This window comes from Lactuca serriola, chromosome 1 (assembly GCF_051521515.1).
Source record: "Lactuca serriola cultivar US96UC23 chromosome 1, Lser_US96UC23_V15, whole genome shotgun sequence".
Classification (NCBI taxonomy): Eukaryota; Viridiplantae; Streptophyta; class Magnoliopsida; order Asterales; family Asteraceae; genus Lactuca; species Lactuca serriola.
The window spans coordinates 162936740-162959661 of record NC_136408.1 but is presented as its reverse complement, the minus strand read 5'-3'; the positions used below and the strand labels follow the sequence as shown (position 1 = coordinate 162959661).

Sequence of the window (22922 nt, the reverse complement as noted above, 5' to 3'; positions counted from 1 at the left end):
AAGTGTACATGCAACCCTAAATACCTTGGATCTATGTTTTCTCTATTATACATGCAAATAAGAACATCCAAGGTATTATCCTAATCTAGCATCAAAACAATGAGCGTAACAAGATAGAATACATACCTCTTTGATGTAGAAAGTCTTCATGAAGCTTGAGTGCCTAGCCCTAATAGTGTGGAAGCCTCAAATGAAATCACAATCACCAAAACACTTAGAATAACTTGAGAGAATTCTACAACTCATGAAATCGGCTAGCCCTTTCACTTCACACACTAGTGGCCGATTTTGGTCAAGAATAAGATGCTTATATAGTTAGGGTTACACCATGTAAACACTAATTGACATGGCCTTTCATTTCCATGATCCATGGGTACAAATACACCATGGAGCATCCATGGACCATCCTATGGGTTTTAGCCCAACTTGATTATCCATGGAGCATTAGCCCACTATACAAGTATGGATGATTTACACAATCAACCCATATATTTAATTAGTCTTCTTTTGATCACTTAATTAATCCTAGATTAATTCTTGATCAATACTAATTAAATAATCTTATTATTCTTATTATTAATATACTAGAACTTATAATATATTAATAACCATAAGTGTCTTATTTCTTTCATCATAGTCTATCTAAGTGCATGATGGTATGCAACCCAAATGGACCATGCCGAGTCGGGTCAAGTCTTACCAATTATAGTTATGGACTTAGACATTAATCCAACACAAAATGGGTGTATAATAGGCGTATGGTAACAGGTGGTCAGTTGGTGGTACGAGTTGAGCATTTCTATGTCATGTAGGGGTGGTGGTAGGGATTTAGAACCAAAATAGGTGTATAATAGGTGTATGGGTTACAGGTGGTCAGTTGGTGGTACGGGTTGATGATAACTATGTCAGGTAGGGGTAGTGTTACGGGTTCAGGACCAAAATGGGTATATAATTGGTGTACGGGTTATAGGTGGTCGGTTGGTGGTACGAGTTGATCATTAGTATATTAAGTAGGGGTGTTGCTACTGTCTTAGGACCAAAATGGGTGTATAATATGTGTATAGGTTACACGTGGTCAGTTGTTGGTATGGGTTGATCATTACTATATCAGGTAGGGTGGTGGTAGGGGTTTCGGACCAAAATGGGTGTATAATAGGTGTATGGACTACAAGAGTTAAAATAGGATGAGTTATTAGATAGAATAGTGTAAATACCTGCATGGTTGGGTTTGACTTTCCCATCCTTCACATATTGCTGGTACTTTGGGCACTTCCGCTTCCAATGCGACTTTTCATGGAAATAGAAGCATTCAGCTTCCTCCGGTTTAGAAGAAGGAGTGATGAAAACTTTTTTGGTTCCACATGAAGAAGAGCCATCAAGGGTGTTACCCTTGGTACCCTTCGAAGGGCTCTTCCTCTTCTTCCCTCTACCTTTCCCGATTTCCAGGACATGGGCGGATTTTGGAGTAGGAGTAGGAGTGGTAACAACCGACTTACCTTTAAGACCTGTTTCTACTGTTTTTAGGAGTCCTCGAAGTTTGCTGAGTGTGACTTCTTCCTTATTCATGTAGTATGTCTTGCGGAATTGATCATAACACGAGGGTAAGGAGTGCAAAATGATATCTATTGCTAGTTCCTTGGGAAGTTCACAGTAAGCTTCAACAAACGATCCACGTACCTTTGCATTTTCTGCATGTGGCTCGTGACGGAATCTCCATCCTTCATCCTGGTTGTTATCATGGAGGAGATTATTTCATACTGCTCTTGAAGAGCACTCTAATGGTATATTTCCATCATATTTTGGTGCATCTCAAAAGGGTAGTAGTCCTCATAGGACTTCTGGAGTTCAGCTGTCATGGTGGTCATCATGATGCATGCCACTTTGGTGGCATCTCTTTCATGAGTCCGGAAGTCAGCGATCTCCTGGGGAGTAGCAATGGACTCATCGATCTCCTTTAGCTCCTTATCAAGGACATATTTGTTGTCCTCATAGCAATTCACCATCCTGATGTTCCGGATCCAATCCATGAAGTTGGAACCATCGAAAATGACCATCCTACATAGGTTCATGAGGGAAAAGGAGCCAGTAGGGTTTGAGCCAGAAGCAGTGTTGTTGGAAGACATCTGAAAAAGAAGAGAACAAGTTTAGTTTAGATATAAGATAGTCCTTAATAAAATAGCCAAATGTAATATTAAGGCTAGGATCCAATCACAACATATCATAACTTAGAAGAGGGATGTCGTAATCTAAGCCATAACATATTTGAAAATTAGATGAATGACGATTCACCAATTTCCACCAAAACCGAAATATAAATTATTAGGTTTTAATTGGTTCTTAGAAATTGCTAGATTCTTTTGTGATTCAATGAACTTTTCAAAGGCATGTTTCAATCTCGAGTGTGCCCTTCAGGTTTTGTAACTGGGATACCAGGGATCACAAAACAAGGTGTGAAGTAACCATGCAAATTACTTGGTACCCTTAAAGTTTATAACTCAATCAATGTGTCGGTTAACCACACATGCTCCACTAACCTATAATAAACCTTAAGTCACTCTTTACCTACCTTGTTAAGTCCAATTTAGTGTGTCAGTTAACCACACATGCTCCACTAACAACATAAACAAAGTGTAAAGTGTAATTTCATGAATTAGCACCTTATTCACATTTTCCTAAAGTAACTAAGATTGGAAATTTAATAAAACATTTAGTTAGTTTATAATATTCATCATACTTTTAATGAGAATTTTATAAGTTCTTGTCCTACCCATTCCGCTAACGACCCTCCACCTATCAAGGGAGTGGTGGGTGAGAGTGAACACCCATTAAGCTGCCATTTTATAAGCAGCAACCTTATAGACTGGCTTCGTGAATAAGGCCTGCTAATAGTAAGACGACTTGCACTTATATATATATATATATATATATATATATATATATATATATATATATATATATATATATATATACCATCTTATAATGCATTCATAATCAATGTGTTAATTACAAATTGTAAAGCCAAAGGTACAACAAATAAAACCTATTATCTTAAAAAACATGGAAACATGATCCTGACCATCGAATCTATATTGGATGGCGGAGATTATTCTGTTTGGGATCCATGTGAAATGCTGATATCCAATCATAATAGAGTGTACCCATGTACAAGTAATTACACATTAGATACTACCCCACTAAAGCTAGTTCAATCAAAAGAAGTTTGGGCGGCATTCTGGTCTCAAAAATAAAAAATCCCGGTTAGAATTGGAAGAAAACTAAGAATCCTACTCCAAAATAATTATTTCTCCCCATGCTCTCGTCTTCTCTCTCATGGAAAACCCTAATCGCACTTCTGGTTTTCTAAATCAGGTTTATCCGCTCTTGCCTCCGCTCCCATCGGACCACCATAGTCCCCCCCACCGGACCGCTAACACCCCGCTCCCGAGTTCAACTTAAAGAGAGAAAAGAAAGGAAATGGGAGGAAATGAGAGGAAAGCAAGAGAGAATGGTGCTCCCGAGTTTCATTAAAGGAAGGAAGTGGAAGGAAATGGAAGGAAAACTTTCCCTCCTACCTTTCCTCCCGATTTGGGAGGATTTGAAAAGAAAGAACAAAATGTTTAACTTTCCTTCCATTTCTCTCCAACTCGGGAGCACAAATGACAATTTCTTTTTCCTTTCTTTTCTCTTCTTTTCTCTCCTTACTTTCTTTTCTCTTCTCTTCTTTTCTTTGCTACAACTCGGGAGCGGGGTGTAAAACAATAACCACCACAATGCACAATCCTTTCAAAACACCCTAGCCAAACAAGCCCCTTCCTTTATTCTCATTCTATACTTGTGAACAACGAAGGCTGAAGCAACGGAAACCCTGCTTTTCCCTACTTGTGAACAACTGGCCACCATCGATGATTGCAACTCCAACAACCTGCTTTTCCCCCACCGACATCTCCTTTTCTGTGTGTATCGGGTGCTCAGGACATCAACACCACTCGCCTACCTCTACAGCCGCCACCGTCACACATTCCAGTCACACACACAAACATACACCAGCTACCGGGCCTCCACCATCTCTTGAAACCCTTGCCTTCCACCGCACCTCTTCCATCACTTCTACAACAGCTACTGCTAGAAGTTGGGTCATTAATTTTGTTGTTATTTGTTCGCATCTGGTTGTGAAGGTTTTGATCGAGTCGATAACAACATGGTATGATTCCCCTACTTTTGTGTTTATATGTTTACATATGGAGATTTTGGTTTCGATTACATATCTTCTTTGTTTATTTGGAATGAGAGGAACCGATGGTTTTGGAGACAAGGCCCATGCCAGTTGACTAGCAAATATAACGTGGCAGGTAACATTTTTTCTTTCGCTCTTGCTACTAGCTTCACATGTTTGATAGGTTCTCGAGTTGTATACAAATATTTGTGTACAGGTGTGTTGATTTTTCAGTAATTGAGTGTATCTGTAGGTAGTTGTATGTCTATCAGTCTATTATTGAAGAAAATTGTACCATAATGTGTATTTGTTATGCTTTTTATTGGGGAGCTTCTGATTTTTTTTGGGATCTCAATAGCATCGTAGCTGTTGTTCCAGATCTGAAGCAGAACCCTACCATCGAGACTGGAGTTGTTTCATAGTAAAGCCTTAGAATTTATAATGCATACTCTTAGTTTTGTTTCTATTTTTCATTAAGTTAATCTAAATTTGTTTGTTATGGTTACCTTTTTTTAGGGTTTCTCAAGGTGTTAGTTCCAGGGGTTTTGGTGGGTTTGCATAGATTGTAAAAGGAATATTGAATAAACAACAAAGAAGTAGGCTTAGAAAAAGGCTTGAACAACATTGGTGATTTGTATATTACAAGCCTATTAAAAATTTGATATCCATCTTATTAGGCTTGAGGGAGTGGTGCGGTAGAGGGAGCGCGGTTTTGCCACATAAGCAGCGAACACCGCCCCCAGGGTGCGGTTTGGGTGCGGTTTGAACCGCAGTGCGGCAAAAAATGACCGCAGCTTGTGATTGGGTGGGGATAATTTGACTAGCTTGTGATTGGTTGGGGAGAAATTAAAGTTTTTGTTTAAATTAAATTTTTTTTAAAAATAAAGTGTGGCACCACTCCTTGGGTGTGGCAAAGAACCGCACTTTTGTGGTAAAAATGACGTGGCGCTTACGTGGCAACGAAGGGAGTGCGGTTTTGGTGGCACCACACTCTCCAGCCTTAGAATCTGCTTTGCTGACTTTGTTTTTTTTATATTGATTTTAAATTTCTCTTGTGTATTTGAAATGCAATTTTTATCTTGACGGCTTGGTTTGTATCTGGCTCTCTTTACCTCCATATCATGAGGCTGATTTTTAGATTATTTTGTATTTGGAATGATAATGTTTTTTATTTTAATGTATTGAGCCCATTTAAGATGAGCTTACTTCATAATTACATGCTGATCTTTAAGCCCTTTTACTGGGAATTTTTTTTTGTTATTGTACATAATGATACTATTTAATTGGATTTTGATAATTTTTGTACAAGATTGTTAGTTTGTTCTTTTGGTTGTATGTATTCTTTTTCTTCTTTCAAGGAACCAGCAGGAGGATTACAAAATTCACACCACTACTTTAGCTTTTAAAGGGCTACGATCTACTGGAATGGCTTTATTCTATATTAGATTCTCGAAAGCATCTCCAAATAGTTGTAGAAGAGTGTGGTTCTAATGTGGAAATATGAAATTAAAATTGTTGTATCGTGAGTAAAAGAATAGTTGAGATCAGATGTGTATAAATTTGAAAATCCTAACAATAATAGCATTGCATTTTTTTTTCTCTTTAAGCATTGAGAAAAGATTTGGATTTAGATATTTAACTATGATTGGGTATGTTTTACAAGTATATAGTGTTATATAGGTAAAAACAAAAGTAGGATGTCATAAAAAATGTGTCTATGGATGTATACTGCTATTGTTTTTGTTTAACATGATTTAAAACTGTGAAACAAAGTAGACATCCAATATTTTAGGTGAATGAAAGAATACTTGCCAAGTTTCTACATCTCATTACATAATGTATGATTTTTGAAGTCAAAAGTTTATGATGGTTCAATACCAAGGGTATCAAGCCCATCAAATAAAACGTTATATATTTTTGATAAAAATAATCATTTAATAATATAGAGAACTTTATTTTAAAAAATGAACAATTTATTTTTTATATTTAGTTTTATAATAACTTAGTTCTTCGCACCATGCTTATAAAAGGCATTATCTGAATCTTTTTGTTTGTTAGATATTTCTATGTTCTTTTATATGATAACTTTGGAAAGATTTTTTTTTATAAATGTGACAATTAAAGAAAATTAAAAATATGTAAAAATACCATTAATTCTATATTATTGTTTTTATTAAAAAAAATCAGTAATAACGAGAAAATTTGTTGTAAGAAAATTTTATATAAGATACAACATTGAAAATTACTAATTTGAAACTTAACACCAATCCAAAAAAAAAAAAAGCCTTAGAAAATAAATTAATCCTCATTCAAATCTATTTAAAAAAAACCAATGCAAGACAACCTAACAAATGTTTTGATTGACAAGAGTTTAAAAAAAATTACAAAATATATATATTTTTTTTAATTCTAAATTTGCATAATATTTTTCTTTTTAACAGGCAATAGCCTGTCAAAAGAAAAATAATCGTAAAAAATATTCTTAGATATAAAACAGTCAGCATGTGGAAACTATTCGTTGTAGACCATAAGGAGCGGTTACACACCAACCTAGAAACTGAAACGAACAATCTGACACAAAACAATTCGGTAAAAAGTCGAAAGGAATTATCTGCCGCATGGAAATAATCCGCTGAAAAAACTATGTAACACCACTACATCGCGTGGATACCCTATATATATATATATATATATATATATATATATATATTAACTTATAATATTATAAAGTATAACGGTTGATTTTTAACTTTTAAAAATCTAGGGGTTGGAACTAAAGTATTAAAAGTGACTTTACATGTTCCAAAACTTGAGGGTAAGTTTTGAAACTTTCAAAACTTTTCATCTTTCATAACTTATGAGTTAACGATGTAATAAAATGAGTGACTTTTCATTTTATGTAACCTATGTGTTTAATAATGGACTTTAAAAGAAAGATTTTTTGTAATCCATAACTTGAGGACAAATTATGGATTCCATTAAACACATAATGATCAAGAATTAAACTAACAAGCAAGTTACAAATAATTCCTATGATCTTCTAAGCTCATAAGTTCATGAACATGCATATCAACAATTTCAAGAATCATAAATAAACTATATAAAACTTGAAATTTTGATAATAACCTTTGAAATTGCATTAACATAATTATTACACATCAAAAACAGGTTTTAAGGTTCAAAAAAAGTTTAGGGTAATGATCCTCATCCAATTCCAAGAAAAACCCTGAAATTCTGCATACAGGGGCATCACCACGTCATGGTACATACTGCCACGTCGTGGTGAGCAGTTAATGTGAAATTTTGATTTTTGGAAAAACACGTAGCGTCAAGTATCAAGCAAAACAACCCTAGGCTCTGATACCACTAAAGGGTTTTGAGAATTCTAACACTCCTAAGGTGTTCATGCAACCCTAGAAACCTTGGATCTATGTTTGACTAAGATACATGCAAAATAGTTTTTCCAAGGTTCATAATCCTATCTAGCATACATGAGAACTTTAAACATAAAAGATGGTTAGAATTACATACCTTGTAGTTGATTTCATTCCTTGAAAACCTTGAGAGCCTAGCACCCCAAGTGTGATGCCTCAAATGTTTCACAGAACGCCAAATGCTATTGGAATGAACTTTGAGAGAGAATGTCACACTTAAAAATCGGCTTGCCCTCTATTTTGCCACTAGTAACCGATTTTGGTGAGCATCATATCATTTATATAGTGTGTTATAATTAGGGTTACACCATGTAAACCCTAATGTAACATGACTCTTCATTTCCATGACCCATGGATTTGTAACTCCCATGGAGCATCCATGGAGCAGCCTATGGACCTTAGCCCAACTTGATAATCCATGGAGCATCTAGCCCACAATATAAGTATGGATGATTTACACAATCAACCCATATATTTAATTAGTCTCCTTTTTGATCACTTAGTTAATTCTAGATTAATTCTTGATCAATACTAATTAAATAATATTATTAATATATTAGAACTTATAATATATTAATAAACCGTAAGTGTTATTTCTCTCATTTTAGTTTATCCGAATGCATGATGCCATGCAACCCAAATGGACCATGCCCGGTTGGGTCAACTACATACTAGAAATAGTTATGGACTTGGACACCTTATCCAACACCAATATATGTTATAATAGGTGTACGGGTTACAGAAGGTCGGTTTGTGGTACGGGTTAATAAGTGTATGGGTTTAGGATCAAATTAGGGGTATAATAAGTGTATGGGTTACAGGTGGTCGGTTGGTGGTACGAGTTGATAATTACTATATCAGGTAGGGATGGTGCTAGGGGTTTTGGAGCAAAATGGGTGTATAATGGGTGTATGGGTTACAAGTGGTCAATTGGTGGTACGAGTTAATTACTATGTCAGGTAGGGTTGGTGGTAGGGGTTTTAGACCAAAATGGGTGTATAATAGGTGAATGTGTTACATGTGGTCAGTTGGTGTAACGGGTTGATCATTACTATGTTAGGTAGGGATGGTGGTATAAGTTTAGGACCAAAATGGGTGTATAATAGGTGTCCGGGTTACATGTGGTCGGTTGTGTTGGATTAGGGTCTAAGTCCATAACTATAATTGGTATGTACCATGGTCCATTTAGGTTGCATGGCATCGGAACATTTGGATAGACCGTTTGTGAGGAGAGGACATTTGTGACATATTAATATATTATAAGTTCTAATATATTAATATGAAGTCATGTTATTTAATTATTATTAATCTAGAATTAATTTGGACATAATTTAGTGATCAAAAGAGACTAATTAAATATATGGGGATTGATTGTGTAAATCATTCATTCTTATATATCTGGGCTTACGATCCATGATTCCTTATGTTGGGATTAACCCATGTGGTGAACCATGGACGTTAAAACCCATGTAGCATAAGGAATGGGTAAAGTCAGGGGTTACATGGTGTAATCCTAATGTGCACACTATATAAGGACCCTCTTAGCTCATGAAATTGGCACTAGTGATACATGTATGAGGACTAGCCAATTTGAGCATGAGTGTCTTCTTCTCATGCTTATTCCAAGTGTTGATGATGTTTTGTGAACCATTTGAGGTGTCACACTTGGGGCACTAGGCTCTCGAGCTTCATGGAGTCAAGCTACATCAAGAGATATGTATTCTAACTTGTTATATTACCCAAGTATCAAAAGATTGTATGCTGCATAGGGTAATATCTTGGAATAGTCATATTTTCATGTATAATAGATAAAACATAGATCCAAGGTATCTAAGGTTACATGTACACTTAGGAGTGTTAGAATGCTCAAAACCCAACAGTGGTATCAGAGCCTAGGCTTGTTTTCTTGTTATACTTGCAAAATTGGCTAAAAATTCGAAGTTTGTTGTTGTCTGCTCAGGAGACTCGCCGAGTCCATGAAGGGACTCGACGAGTCCAAGCCTAAACTCATCCAACTCGTCGAGTTGGTTCGTGCACTTGACGAGTTGGACCCCAGACAACATATCTTTGATTGTTTTGGTTGGAATTGGACTAGGAACATTACCCTACGCTGTTTTCAACTTATAAATCTGTTTTTGGTGTAGTAATGTTCATGCTAATCCAATTTCAAAGATAATTGTCAATAGATTGATGTTTTGTATTTGTTTAATGGTTAGGCTAACGACATGAAAAAGTTTCATTCAATTATCTTGTTCTTATGAGTTGCTTAGATTAATAGAAAATTTATGTGAAATTGTTGTTTTCAGTCCAAATTAATCTAAGATATGGTTCTAAAATGTGTTTTTGTAACTTGTCCACAATTTATATGAAAAGTCACATTTAAGATTCATAAAACTCATAAATATTTCCATGGGTTATGAATAAATAAAAGTCATATTCTTTTAATAGTTTAAAGTCTTCCATAACTTGTCCTCAAGTTATGGAACTTGAAGAGTTTTTTGATATAAAACTACTTTAAACACATAAGTTATGGAATTGAATAGTTTTGAATAGTTTCAAAACTTGCCCTCATGTTTTGGAATTTGTAAAGTTTTCCCTTATGAATACTTTAATTCCAAGTTAAGCCCTAAGAATTTTAAAAGTTAAAATTCAACCCTTATACTTTATAGTATTATAAGTTTATATATATATATATATATATATATATATATATATATATATGTAAAAGAGCAAGTCAGTCGTACCACTAGTAGGCATCATTCACGAAGTCGGTCTATAAGGGGGTATATGGTTGTTGCCTATAAAATGGCAGCTAAATGGGTGTCCACTCTCACCCACCGCTTCCTTGATCGGTGGAGGGTTGTTAGCTGAACGGGTAGGACAAGGACTAGAATTCTCCCTTCATTAAAAGTATTAATGATAAATATAAAGTAACTAAACCTTTTATAAATTCTCAATCTTAGTTACTTTAGGAAAATGTGAATTTGGTGCTAACCCATGAAATTACACATTGCACTTTGCCTAAGTCGGTTAGTGGAGCACGTGTGGGTAACCGGCACACCAGCTGGATTTAACAAGGTAGGCAAAGGGTAACTTAATGTTTATCATAGTATCGGTGGATCGCGTGTGGTCAACCGGCATATCGATTAAGGGGTAAATTATTAAGGGTTCCAAGTATATTTTCATGGTTATTCACACCTTGTTTTGTGATCTTTGGCATCCCAGTCACAAAATTTGAGAGGGCACAATTGAGATTGAAACATGCCATTAAACAATTCAATGAGTCTCAAAAGATCGAGGATTTTCAAATCCAAGTAAAACATAATTAAATTATTTCGTTTTCATAGTGGAAATTACTAAATCGTCATTCGCCTACCTTCAAATATTTTATAGCTTGGATTATGGCATCCCTCTTCCAAGTTATAAAAGTATTGCGTTGGGTCCTAGCCGTAATATTTTATATTGAGTGTTATATTAAGGACATTAGATAAACTATCTTGAATATCTGTCTAGTTCAGACGTCTATGATCTTCCCAAATCTCTTGGTACTTCACTTCCTCCACCTCCTCTAGTTTTTGTCCCTAACCCACAAGTTCAAGGTCACTCTAGCCCTATTGGCAAGCAAGGTCTATCTGTGCTCACATCTTGGAGATGAAGTCCCATATTGACAAGCCGGGGGAGTTGGGTATCAAAGTCCTGAGAAAGTTGGTTGTTTAATAACTTTCTAAGTCACATAGTGAGTTACCTCTTGGACTACTATGAAATAGACTATAACATGACCCTTAATGATCTTATTTATATGCTTGGTGCTGCTGAATCAACAATGATTTGGAGCTTTGGTAAAGAAAATTTGATTACTAGATCAGCTTCCCAAACTACCATGTAAATTGATAATGGTAACATTGGATATCTAGAAAAGCCTTCTCTTCCCAAGGAAAGGGATTGACCATAGTCAACTCGGTTGACCAAATAGTAAAGAGAAACGCAGGTCTGTAATAGTCCCATGTACCATTTCCAAAAATTCCATATGTTTTTCATGCCAAAGGAAGGGGCATTCATTGCGAAGCTGCCTATTTACCTGAAAGATCATAAGGTTGATCAAGTCAAGAAGTTTGACTCTACTTCCGGTAAAGTCCACTATCTAACTCTGTTAAGTTTCTATTCTGAGATTCTTATTACATGATGTGACAGGGTCACATGTTGATGTTTGGAGAATAAAAGAAAAGTGAAGAAACTTAATGGAAGTATATGTTGATTCTGATCGCGAAGATGGATGTCGATCGCATGGTTCGGTGATCAGAATTTTGAGCTGTTTCTTAGGAGTTATGATATATTGCTTAGGAATAGATAACAACAAGTTTTTCATATGCTTTTGCACTATAAAGATTAGTTTTTCTGCTAAGTTTTAAAATAAAAATAAAATTTTTATTTTATTTATTCTAAGTATCCTTACAATGGCATTTGTGAAAATTTGTTGCTTATATGATTCCATTGATAGCAATATTGGAAAATGGATTTGTTTTCCTCATTTGTGGTAATGTCTAATTTACCAAATAAGGAAAGATTCTCATCACCCAAGTTTTAATTGGACCGAAACTTGGAATCATACAAGTTGTATGGTATGATGAATGAGAATTTTCATCGTTGGAAAATTAAGACTATTTCTTTGTTCACATTTATATGTAAGTTAAGTAAAGGACTAAGGGATCGAGTACACATTCTTGTGCATTGGTCAAGTCCACCACAAAAGATCGATAAGATTATTCTTCATGATTTACTAAAGTTTAGTAAATATGGTTATACTTACAAGTTTAAGTATAATTCTGAAACATTGGAAAAGTTTTGTATTGATGGCAGAACAAAAGAGAATAATCAAATTAGGCCGAAGGATAAAAGTTTCTCAAATCTGAAAAGATGGGAGAGTACTTTAGTGTCAAGTTTTGTGATCATCTCAATGATTAAGAAACCATATCACAATTGGTCCTCTAAGGACATCTTAGTGCATTTTTATGTCTAAGAAAAGGAATCTTGAATTGTTGAAATGGTTAAATCAAGAAGATGAGTCATACTTCATTCCAAAACAAGTCTTAGAGTCATACTCCAAGACTATATGATGAGTGGCATATCTTAAAGCAAGGTTTATAACACTTGTCAAATGTAAGAGTAAAATGGTTTCTACTCTTGTACATTTGAAGTTGGTATGTTATGATGTTTTGGATAAAACAAAGACCAACGAAGGCCAATTGTGTGAAATGTTTATCTTGATAATGAATCTGCACTATCTCTTGAATATTTTGCAAGATAGCCTTATATGTCAAGGGGACATTGGGAGTCTTAAAGATCCTAAACGAATTTCAAGATCTAATTAAGAATAAAAAACATGTAGTTTGACACTAGCACACGACGTGACATTTATAACCTATCGTGTTGACATATTTCTATTTATGTACCCATTCCAGTTAAAGTTGGTTTTCATATGAGTTCTGAGAGTTCTCAGTTGGTTGCATAACAACTTGAAAGCAATGGCAGGCCCTTGTGCTGCCAGGTGGCAAGAAATTAAGATTGAGTTCAGTCCATATGAGTCTGGATTTGTCATTATCCTTGTCTTGTGATTATCGTTTTGAAAAATTCACATGGATAAGAACACATACACCATAAAATCTAAGTGTCGTAAGGTTTCTCTCCGATTCATGGAAATGATGGTGAGGAAACACTTTCACTAAGTAGATTTTAAGTAGATAACAGTTGTGATATTTGCATTCTCAATGTCGTTAGTGGAGCGTGTGTGGTTAACCGGCACACTAACATGGACTTGCGAGAAATGGCAAAGGTCTAAACAATTGAGACTACGATTACGGCATACCTTTTCATAGTTTTGAAATTGTTTAGACACACATGTGAGCTATTTTAGGAAAGGTGTGCGATTTTGATAAAGTTTTATCAAAACGTCTCATATCAGAAGTATTGATTTCTAGAAGTCCATATGGTTTCTGAGTACATGTCAAAGCTAGTGGGAGCATAAGTGTTATGCTAATAATCATCATGTTAGTGGGAGCATGATAATCATTATTAGTATTGCAAGATATCAATGTTAATTATAGAAAAAAAAAAGTTTCAATTTGTGAAGTTGCAGGGGTTGAAAAGTTGTTTTGCTATAATTAAGGGAGAGGAAATTATACTTCATTTCAATTCTAAAAGCTTAGATTGGGTTTTTAATCATATTTAGTCAAGGATATATTTGAATTTTGTGTTGGAACGGCTCAACATAAAGAAATTCCACATATGGGTTCATTATTTGCGTTCTAAAATTCGATTATGATTACGGCATCCCTTTTCATAATCTGAATATGAGAACTTGGTAAATAGAAATATTGTAGCAAAAGGACATGTCTAGTATCATTTCTTTATGTGAGACATCATGAATTGTGTCTCATATGCTTCAGATATAGGATCGATTGCATGTGCTATAATATTCACCCTTTCTAAAATTTTCCAAATGCATGGGCCATTAAAAACGGAAAAGGTATAGAATTGGATATGACTAAAATAATTAAGAAATTGTCGAGGAAAATCTAAGGTTTACCAAAGATTTGTTGCTCAGGGACAATTGGAAGTATAATGTTAATTTTGGAAGGACCATATTGACATATTCTGAAAAGAGGCAACTCTTGTTCAGGAGTAATAGTCAAAATGGAAATATGGAGTTGTTCCATAGGTTGAAGTTATTCATTAAATATGTGTAAGATTAGGAAACTTAATGCAAGAAGAATGTTCAACGGCATTGAAATTTTAATATGAGACTTCGTTTCCACAAAGTTGGTCTCCATTGGAATACTTTGTAATGTCTGTTGAGAAGTCTTTGTGACTTGGTGCATAATCATTACAAAAGGACCAATGCATATAAGTTTAGAATCTAACAGATTTAGGTAAATGGCAGGATTTGGAATTCTTGCATTTGCGGTAAGGGTTTGGGACTAGGGGTGTTGAACGGGTAAAATTTTCGGGTTTCGGGTAGAACGGGTATTTCCTTAAGAAAATAATACCCGATACCCGACCTATATTGTAATTCGGGTTTTCGGGTTTCGGGTATTTGGGTTTGAGGTCGGGTCGGGTAATTATCGGGTATACCCGAAAATTTATTAAATGACACTTATTGATATTTTTTTACATGTTGGTTGGTTTAATAAAGAATTGGGTAGGAAAATACTCCATATAATTAACAAGTACATATATAGTAACAATACAAATACTTATAATATGTTATGTACTTTTTCAATTCCATTCCAAATTTTGATAAAAAAAAACCATGAATATGATTAGCATGGAATAATAGCTCTAAACACAACAAAATAAGTCTAAATAATTAAAGTCTAAACACAACAAAAAAAGTCTAAACACAATCCAACTAAAAAATAAAAGTTTATACATAACAAACGAGTAAAATTCATAAGTCATAACCCAACTCAAAACATAAAAGTCTAAACATAACAAAACAAAGTCTTGCATCTTCACGTTGCCATATTCATTTCCCTTTGCAAGTTTGTGTCGACTGTCGAGCCGTCGTTCATAAGAAGGAAACGAAAAGTTTTGTTTTATTTGAAGTGTGCGTACGTGACTGCATTGTATATTTGGTATTATTTAAAAAACGAATTCGGGTATTCGGGTATACCCAAAAAAAATATTCATACCTAAAACCCGACCTATATTATTATTGGGTTAACCTATTACCTGAATGCTCATACCCGTTACCTGTTCTACTCGACCCATTCTACCCGAATTTGGAACGGGTCGGGTGGGTAAAACGGGTTTCGGGTTTTTTCGACAGTCCTATTTTGGACCGTCAAATGAGAATCATTGGAATTATGTTCAATCGATCTATTTCACAAAGTAAAGATCATAGAAAAACATAGTGTGAATACTTGGTGTATGGCATGACTAATGCTTAGAAAAACATAGTGTGCATACTTGGTGTATTGGCATGACTAGTGTTTAGAAAACATAGTGTACATGCTTGGAGCATGGGACAACTACTGTTTTAATTCAAGTATAAAGTTGATAGTTTGAAAAAAGTATGCAATGAATTATGGGTAATCAATATGGTGATAAATAAAAGGTGTTTTATTTATATTCATAAGTTCTGAGACCATATTGGATTCGATTATTCTTATGTTTCACTTTGCATGTTTTGACTTCTAAAATAACTAGGTCGTTCTTCCTGAATGGCTAAGTTATTAAAACTATCCACAGTCAGTCATATGTTGGAAGTAGATATGAATCAAGACTGTCATGAAGCTAGATTGTAGATGTCCAAGGTATGGGACATAACAAGTAGCGCTACAACATTCATGAGTTCTCATAAGTTCTGAGTATTGGATTCAACCCACGCCCATTGGAATCACTTCATGGATTTTATCACGAGTGATCATGAGACGATAATATCTTATATTCTTCAAACCTAGAGATATGAGTTGTTACTATGAGTTGGTTATACATTGATTGCATGAAAACGCATTGGAAACTCGATGTTATAAAACATGCCTTTGTGTATGATTTAACAAGTATTAGAACAAGCCATATAATTCAAAGTTTATCCATTCCTATTACCTTTAGGATAAAAGCGATATTTGTGGGCCCCTCGATGATTTAATGATGATACATGTGAGTGCTTGGCCAAGCCAGGACTAATGAGATTTGTTCAATTAGTCGGTCGTCATAAATCGGAAATCGGGAAACAACAAATGGACAGAGAGAATGATTTATAATTCATGTCTCAGTCCATATGATATCTAGAATTGAGGAATATATGATCCCTTATCTAATGGACAAGTCATTGAAAAGGGTCAGAGTTCATCGACAAGGTCAGAGTTCGACAGCGGCTTTTGAGAGCTACGATTGACAGTTGGTTTTTGAAGTCATACACAATAATAGTTTTAGACTTATCCAAGTGGGAGACTGTTGGATTAGTTTCTAAATCCATAACTATAATTGGTATGTACTTGACCCGACTCGGCATGGTCCATTTGGGTTGCGTGGCATCGGATCATTCGGATAGACCGTTTGTGTGGAGAGGACATTTGTGCCATATTAATATATTATAAGTTCTAATATATTAATATGAAATCATGTTATTTAATTACTACTGATCAAGAATTAATTCGGACTTAATTTAGTGATCAAAAGAGACTAATTTATGGGGATTGATTGTGTAAATCATTCGTTCTTATATATGTGGGCTTATGATTCATGATTCCTTATGTTGGGTTTAACCCATGTGGTGAACCATGCAGGTTAAAACCCATGTAGCATAAGGAATGAGTAAAGTCATGGGGTACATGGTGTAACCCTAATGTGCACACTATATAAGGACCCTCTTAGCTCAAGAAATTGGCACTATTGATACATGTATGAGGGCTAGCCAATTTGAGCATGAGTATCTTCTTCTCATGGTTGTTGTGTGAACCATTTTAGGTGTCACACTTGGTGCACTAGGCTCTCGAGCTTCATGGAGTCAAAATACATCAAGAGGTATGTATTCTAACTTGTTATATTACCCAAGTATCAAAAGATTGTATGCTAGATAGGGTAATACCTTAGAATAATCTTATTTGCATGTATAATAGAGAAAACATAGATCCAAGGTATTTAGGGTTGCATGTACACTTAGGAATGTTAGAATGCTCAAATCCCAACAGGTTGGTGGTACGGGTTGATCATTACTATGTCATGTAGGGGTGGTGGTACGGGTTTAGGACCAAAATGGGTATATAATAGGTGTATGGGTTAAAGGTGGTCGGTTGTTGGTACGGGTTGATCATTTACTACAAGAAAAAGACCCTTTTACGACGTGCAAACCACGACACTCATTGATTTATGTTACATAAAAGAGAGTGACATTAGAAAAGTGTCGTCTCTTCAAAAAAAATTAAGGATTTATGTCACACATTATTGCGTGCCCTTAGATTAGTGTCTCATGTAAAAAAAATAAAAACACGGAGGGCACTTAATCTAAAATGTGCGTCCTCTGTGAATGTGGCTTTAGGTTTTACTCAAAATGCGTGTTCTTAAAAGGGTGAAATGAAATCCCCAAAAATTCAAACCCCGCCTATTCCATGTGAAAAATTAAAACCCTCTCCTCTTCCAATTAGCAAGAAAGAAGCCTATGGTCTTCGTCTTCGTCTTCCTCTCTCTCTCTCTCTCTCTCTCTCTAACCTAAAACCTAACGTGCGATTTCATAGAGATTGTTATTAGGAAATAAGAAGCAAAGAAGAAGACAAGCAAGCATAGTACTACTAAATTCCACAAAATCACAAGGACTAGGGCTTTTTTTTCAAGAACGGAAACACTTGGTACTCTCTGGCCTCTGCAACAATCGATCGATGATCTCACCTCACCTCATTGGCAAAATCTTTGATCACTTCTCCTCCAATGACCTTTGGGGTATTTTCCTCCAGCGACCTTGGGCTCATGTGACCTCGTCGGAGACTGCTCAAATTTCCACACCCTAGCTCGACTAAGATATGCTTTGGTTATTCTCTCTTCCTAACGTTTTCGTTCTTCTATTTCTTTAATTACTCCTCTATTCATAGCTTTGATTTTGATTTTGGATCTTCTCATCTTCTTCTGTGTAAAACCCTAACTGAAAAACTATGCAGGTTTCAGTGGCGATTTCCTCCTCATTCCACGATCCTCAATTCTACTCTCTAAGCATCTCAGGAATGCTTTGTTCCTTCTCCCTTATTTTAGTTCTTCTTGTTTGATTATTTAGGTGCGATATCCTTCCCCCTACTTTTCTGATTCTCGATCCCATTCTGATACATTGTTAGCAGTCGCACATAGCACCTCACGGACATACTCGCATTTATTATTTTGAGAAAAAAATTCGAGAATATGTTATGTTCTGATGAATTTTTTATGTGTTTATCTTATCTAGGGATTGAAATTTTTGTATTATGCTAAATTACATCTATCTTGATATACTTGACATGAACAGAGTGGAGAGAGGAATACCAATGGCAGATGGTACATAGTTTTATCAACTTCAACAAGCAGTGGACCTGCTTCCAAAAAGCCTTTGAAATTAGGAAACATGCTTTCAACAAGGAAACGTTATGAGCCAATAGTATCTGACTTTCAAACACCCGATCCACCTGTGGAGATGTATGAATATCAAGAAGAGGTGTGTTAAATGGAAACCATATGTCTTACTTTTTTTATAATACAAAGTTGAGTATTATCATGAATCATGATGCTCATTTTTATGCTACAGGTATCTCATGCAAGAAAAAACTTGCACAAAAACTATATCTACTTGCAAGGATGGTCGTCTTGTGGGTCATGAGAGGACCAAAGAGGTACATACATACATACATACATGCATACATACAGTGAATATTAATCATATTTAGCATCTTTTCTTTATTATTTGAGTACATAAGAAAAGTTCCAAGACGCATAAGGACAGTCAGGGTAGGTACTACTCTCACATGATGATGATATTATATGGTAAGAAATCAAATTCATTCTTTAGTAATAAGTCTTTCTATCCTAATAATCTTAAACACTCAAAACCAAATTACCCTGCAGGTAATTTACTGAACATATTGTTGTAAGGCTCAACAAAGGGTAGAAATGTTATATGTTAAGCAATCAAATTCATTCATTAGTAATAAGTCTTTTTAACCTAAGAGAAATTAAATATCCTCCTACCATTTGTTCCTACTTTTCCTCCTACCATATCAAATGTTGACAAGTGGATTAAATGGTTATTAATTTCATTAAATGTCTAATCAAAAGTGACACATGTCGACATTTGATATGGTAGGATGTAAAGTTGGAACAAATGGTAGGAAGATATTTAATTTCTCTTAACCTAATAATCTTAAACACTCATTCTTTAGTAATAATGAAGGTTGATTTTAATGATTACTTCAAACTTTTTTATCCTACGCCTTGAAGAACAAGCTAGCCAACAAGGAGTTGGTTTATGGGATAGGGTTAGTTATTAATTATTGTTCTTCATATATGCTGTTACTTTTTATTAACTTTTATAATAAATAATAACTAATGCTACAGATGGACTTTGCCTTTCACTGTTGTACCCACGTCTCTTGCAACAGCTCTGGATATCAACTTGAGCAATGCATCCCTTATTTTCATCTCTGTTACATTCGCCACCATGGTTGGTCAACTTTCACCTTTCATATTACTCAAAGTTACTATTTTTATTAAATTTAAATTTTTATCTTTGTTTGCAGTACAAATCCGCATCTCCTATATTTCTTTTGATATTCGCCTTTGCATTCAAGTATTATTATTTACTTCAATTTAGGGTTGTCTTCTTTTTGAACAAGTTAATATTTTAGGAATTATTTTAATAGTATCTATTAGGATTTACTGTGTAGTTTGGAGACTCCAAGTGTCAAACTTGTAGGCATTATTTTAATAATATTTATTGTGATTTTATTAACAGGTATAATAAATAATAATCCATTGCACAAGTTCTTATTAAGTTTTGTAGATTGCTTATATGGATATATATATATATATATATATATATATATATATATATATATATATATATATATATATATTAATACTTTTGCAGTTGCAAAAGAGACTGCATTAGAATTTTGGGGTTTTATATTTGTCATGTTTGCTACTGTTATGGTTTTCGTTGGAGCATGACATAGATCCTTTTTCAGATATTTTAATTTGCAAAAAAATAGTTTCTGAAATATTTATCTCCTACCTTTTTTCTATAAATTTGTACTGATATTATATTTTGTCTTTCTGGTTTTCGTTGTATTGTTGCATGTTGATGACGTGTCATTTTGTTGACGGGTTTTAGTCTCCGGGTACTGTGGAGGCAGCAATCAGGAACCTTCCGCCATCTGTGGTTGGCGATCCCAGCAATCTTGATGTCATGGGCCTCTTAGCCATGGAAGCCATTGTAGAACAAGTTCGTGATGGAAGTTGCTTCGTGTTTATCTGCTTTCAAAGATTCAGTTTGTCCAAGTATTTATTGCTAGAATCCAGGTACCACATGCATCCTTTTGAATACCACATGCATCCTTTCTGTAGAACTTTTTTTTAAATGATAAATATCTTTTTAATCATATATTTGTATTTAATTATAGTTTATTTTATAAAATTACATATTTTCATTATTAATCAATTTAATTATATATTTAATTATAAATTTTCTAACTGTTTACTAGGCACCATCACTGTGGAGAAGTACAACACAAGAACCTACAATACCAACTGAGGTCCCATCCGAAGAGACAAATGGAGAAAATAATAATTTAGAGTCACGTGGGCCCTTAACATCAGACCAAAGAATCTCAGCCTCATTAGGCTTCAATGAAGTGTCCCCTGATCCTTATGGGAGGGAAGCTAAACACTTTACCGAGATCCGTGTTCTAAACAGAGATGTGAGTAATATCTTATTTTCTATATTTCCTGTAATTTCCCCTTATTAAGTTGACATAAAAGACGTTGAATTTGATTATTTCTATGTTTATTATTGAACAGGTCCGGATTGTTCTTGAGGGCGTTGACAAGTTTAGCAATCTGATTGCTTCTGTATATTACTCTGATGGAGAATCAACAAAGGATCTTGCAATGGAGCTTATTGAAAACGTATGTTATGTTTTAAAATGACAACCTACTTTCTTACAACTTTTTTTTATAATATATTGTTTTTCTTTTAATTAGGGATATGCAAAATATGTTGAGTGGAGTGCGAGTATGATGGAAGATGAAGCCAGGAGGAAGTTAGAAGCTGCAGAACTTCTAGCAAAGAAGACTAAGTTGGGGATTTGGACAAACTATGTTCCCCCAGCTTCCAATTCTAAGGCCATATCAGATAACTTCACTAAAAAGGTTTGTCTTTAAACTATCTCATTGTTGTTGCTGATGATTCACTAACATTCGGTAGTCTAGCTGTTGAAAGAAGAGTAAATCTATCAAGTATCAGATGCCCCAAATTGGGAGGTATGTTAGGTTTTATGTTTAGTAAATTAATTTTTTTTTATATTTTTACATTTACCATTTCACTTCATTAAAAGTTTTTAAATGAACATACATTTCTTATTCAACATCATTTCTTGAATACTTTCCAAATAAACCATATGTTCTTGTATGTAGCTTGTATATGCATTACAAAGTTATAAAAATTCCTTATAAACCTCAAGTTAAAAGAAGATTTATGTTATCATTTTTTTCAGTTTGGTATTTTCCTAGTGAATGTAGTGTTTGCATTTCTGGTTCTATACCAGGATACGAGGTATATAACTATATAACTATATATTTATATTTATATCTATTTATTTATCTTTTTTATTTACTATTGGGTTATTAAATGCACACAAACACTTGGAGCAAAAATGAATGAAGAATATGGAGATACTGCTCCATCTAAGCCTTATCAAGTGCCTAATGGAGTACCTCAGCAAGTGCTTTATAGGTAATATTTACCATTTGTATGGGGGAATACTTATCATTGTGATAGTCATTGTTGATATCAGGTAATTCATATTATAGTGTATTTATTCCAAATCACACATTCTTTGGATGGAGGAAAGGGCAATTTCGTCTTTCACAACTAACATTTCATGTTTGATTCTTCAAATAATTATATTAGCATATTAATTTTTTGACATTTATTTGATCAGGTCACAAGAATTATCGGAGCAGGGGTTTATTACTCTTAAGGATTTATGAAAGTAAAGATGAAACACTACTTAGTTGGAATTTGATGTACATAGTAGATTAGATAAATGCAAATTTATATATTATATGAAATAGAATTGTATGACATTAAATTTATTTTTGTATATAGTATTTTATTTCTATTGAGATATTAAATGCAAATTTAATTTAAAAATTAATAAATATATAAATATTTTTTTAAACATTTAAATTTACGATACGCAAAAATGTGTGTCATCTTCATTTATGACATGGCCTTTCTTGACAGGGGTTTTAATGATACACATTGCATGTCATAAATGCGCGTCGTCTATAGACGACGTGCAAAAGTGTGTCGTCTCTCGTTATGACATGGCCTTCCTAGACACACATTTACGCGTCATATGTGCGTTTTATGACACACATTGCGCGTCGTAAAAAGCTATTTTTCTAGTAGGGATCACTATGTCATGTAGGGGTGGTGATGCTGGTTTAGAACAAAAATGGGAGTATAATAGGTGTATGGGTTACAGGTGGTCGGTTGGTGGTACGGTTTGATCATTACTATGTCACGTAGGAGTGGT

At 34.5% G+C, this 22922-nt stretch overlaps 1 long non-coding RNA gene and 1 pseudogene across 1 annotated transcript; both read left to right on the top strand.

The window, feature by feature from the left end:
* Positions 1 to 3435: 3435 nt before the first annotated feature.
* LOC145100861 (uncharacterized) lies at positions 3436 to 5429 on the top strand. Its single transcript, XR_013705334.1, has 3 exons — positions 3436 to 4349; positions 4572 to 4634; positions 4730 to 5429. It is a non-coding gene; the product is annotated as an uncharacterized LOC145100861 (long non-coding RNA).
* A 12864-nt stretch (positions 5430 to 18293) lies between these two features.
* On the top strand, positions 18294 to 22371 carry LOC145063640 (ribonuclease TUDOR 2-like; annotated as a pseudogene).
* Positions 22372 to 22922: the final 551 nt, after the last annotated feature.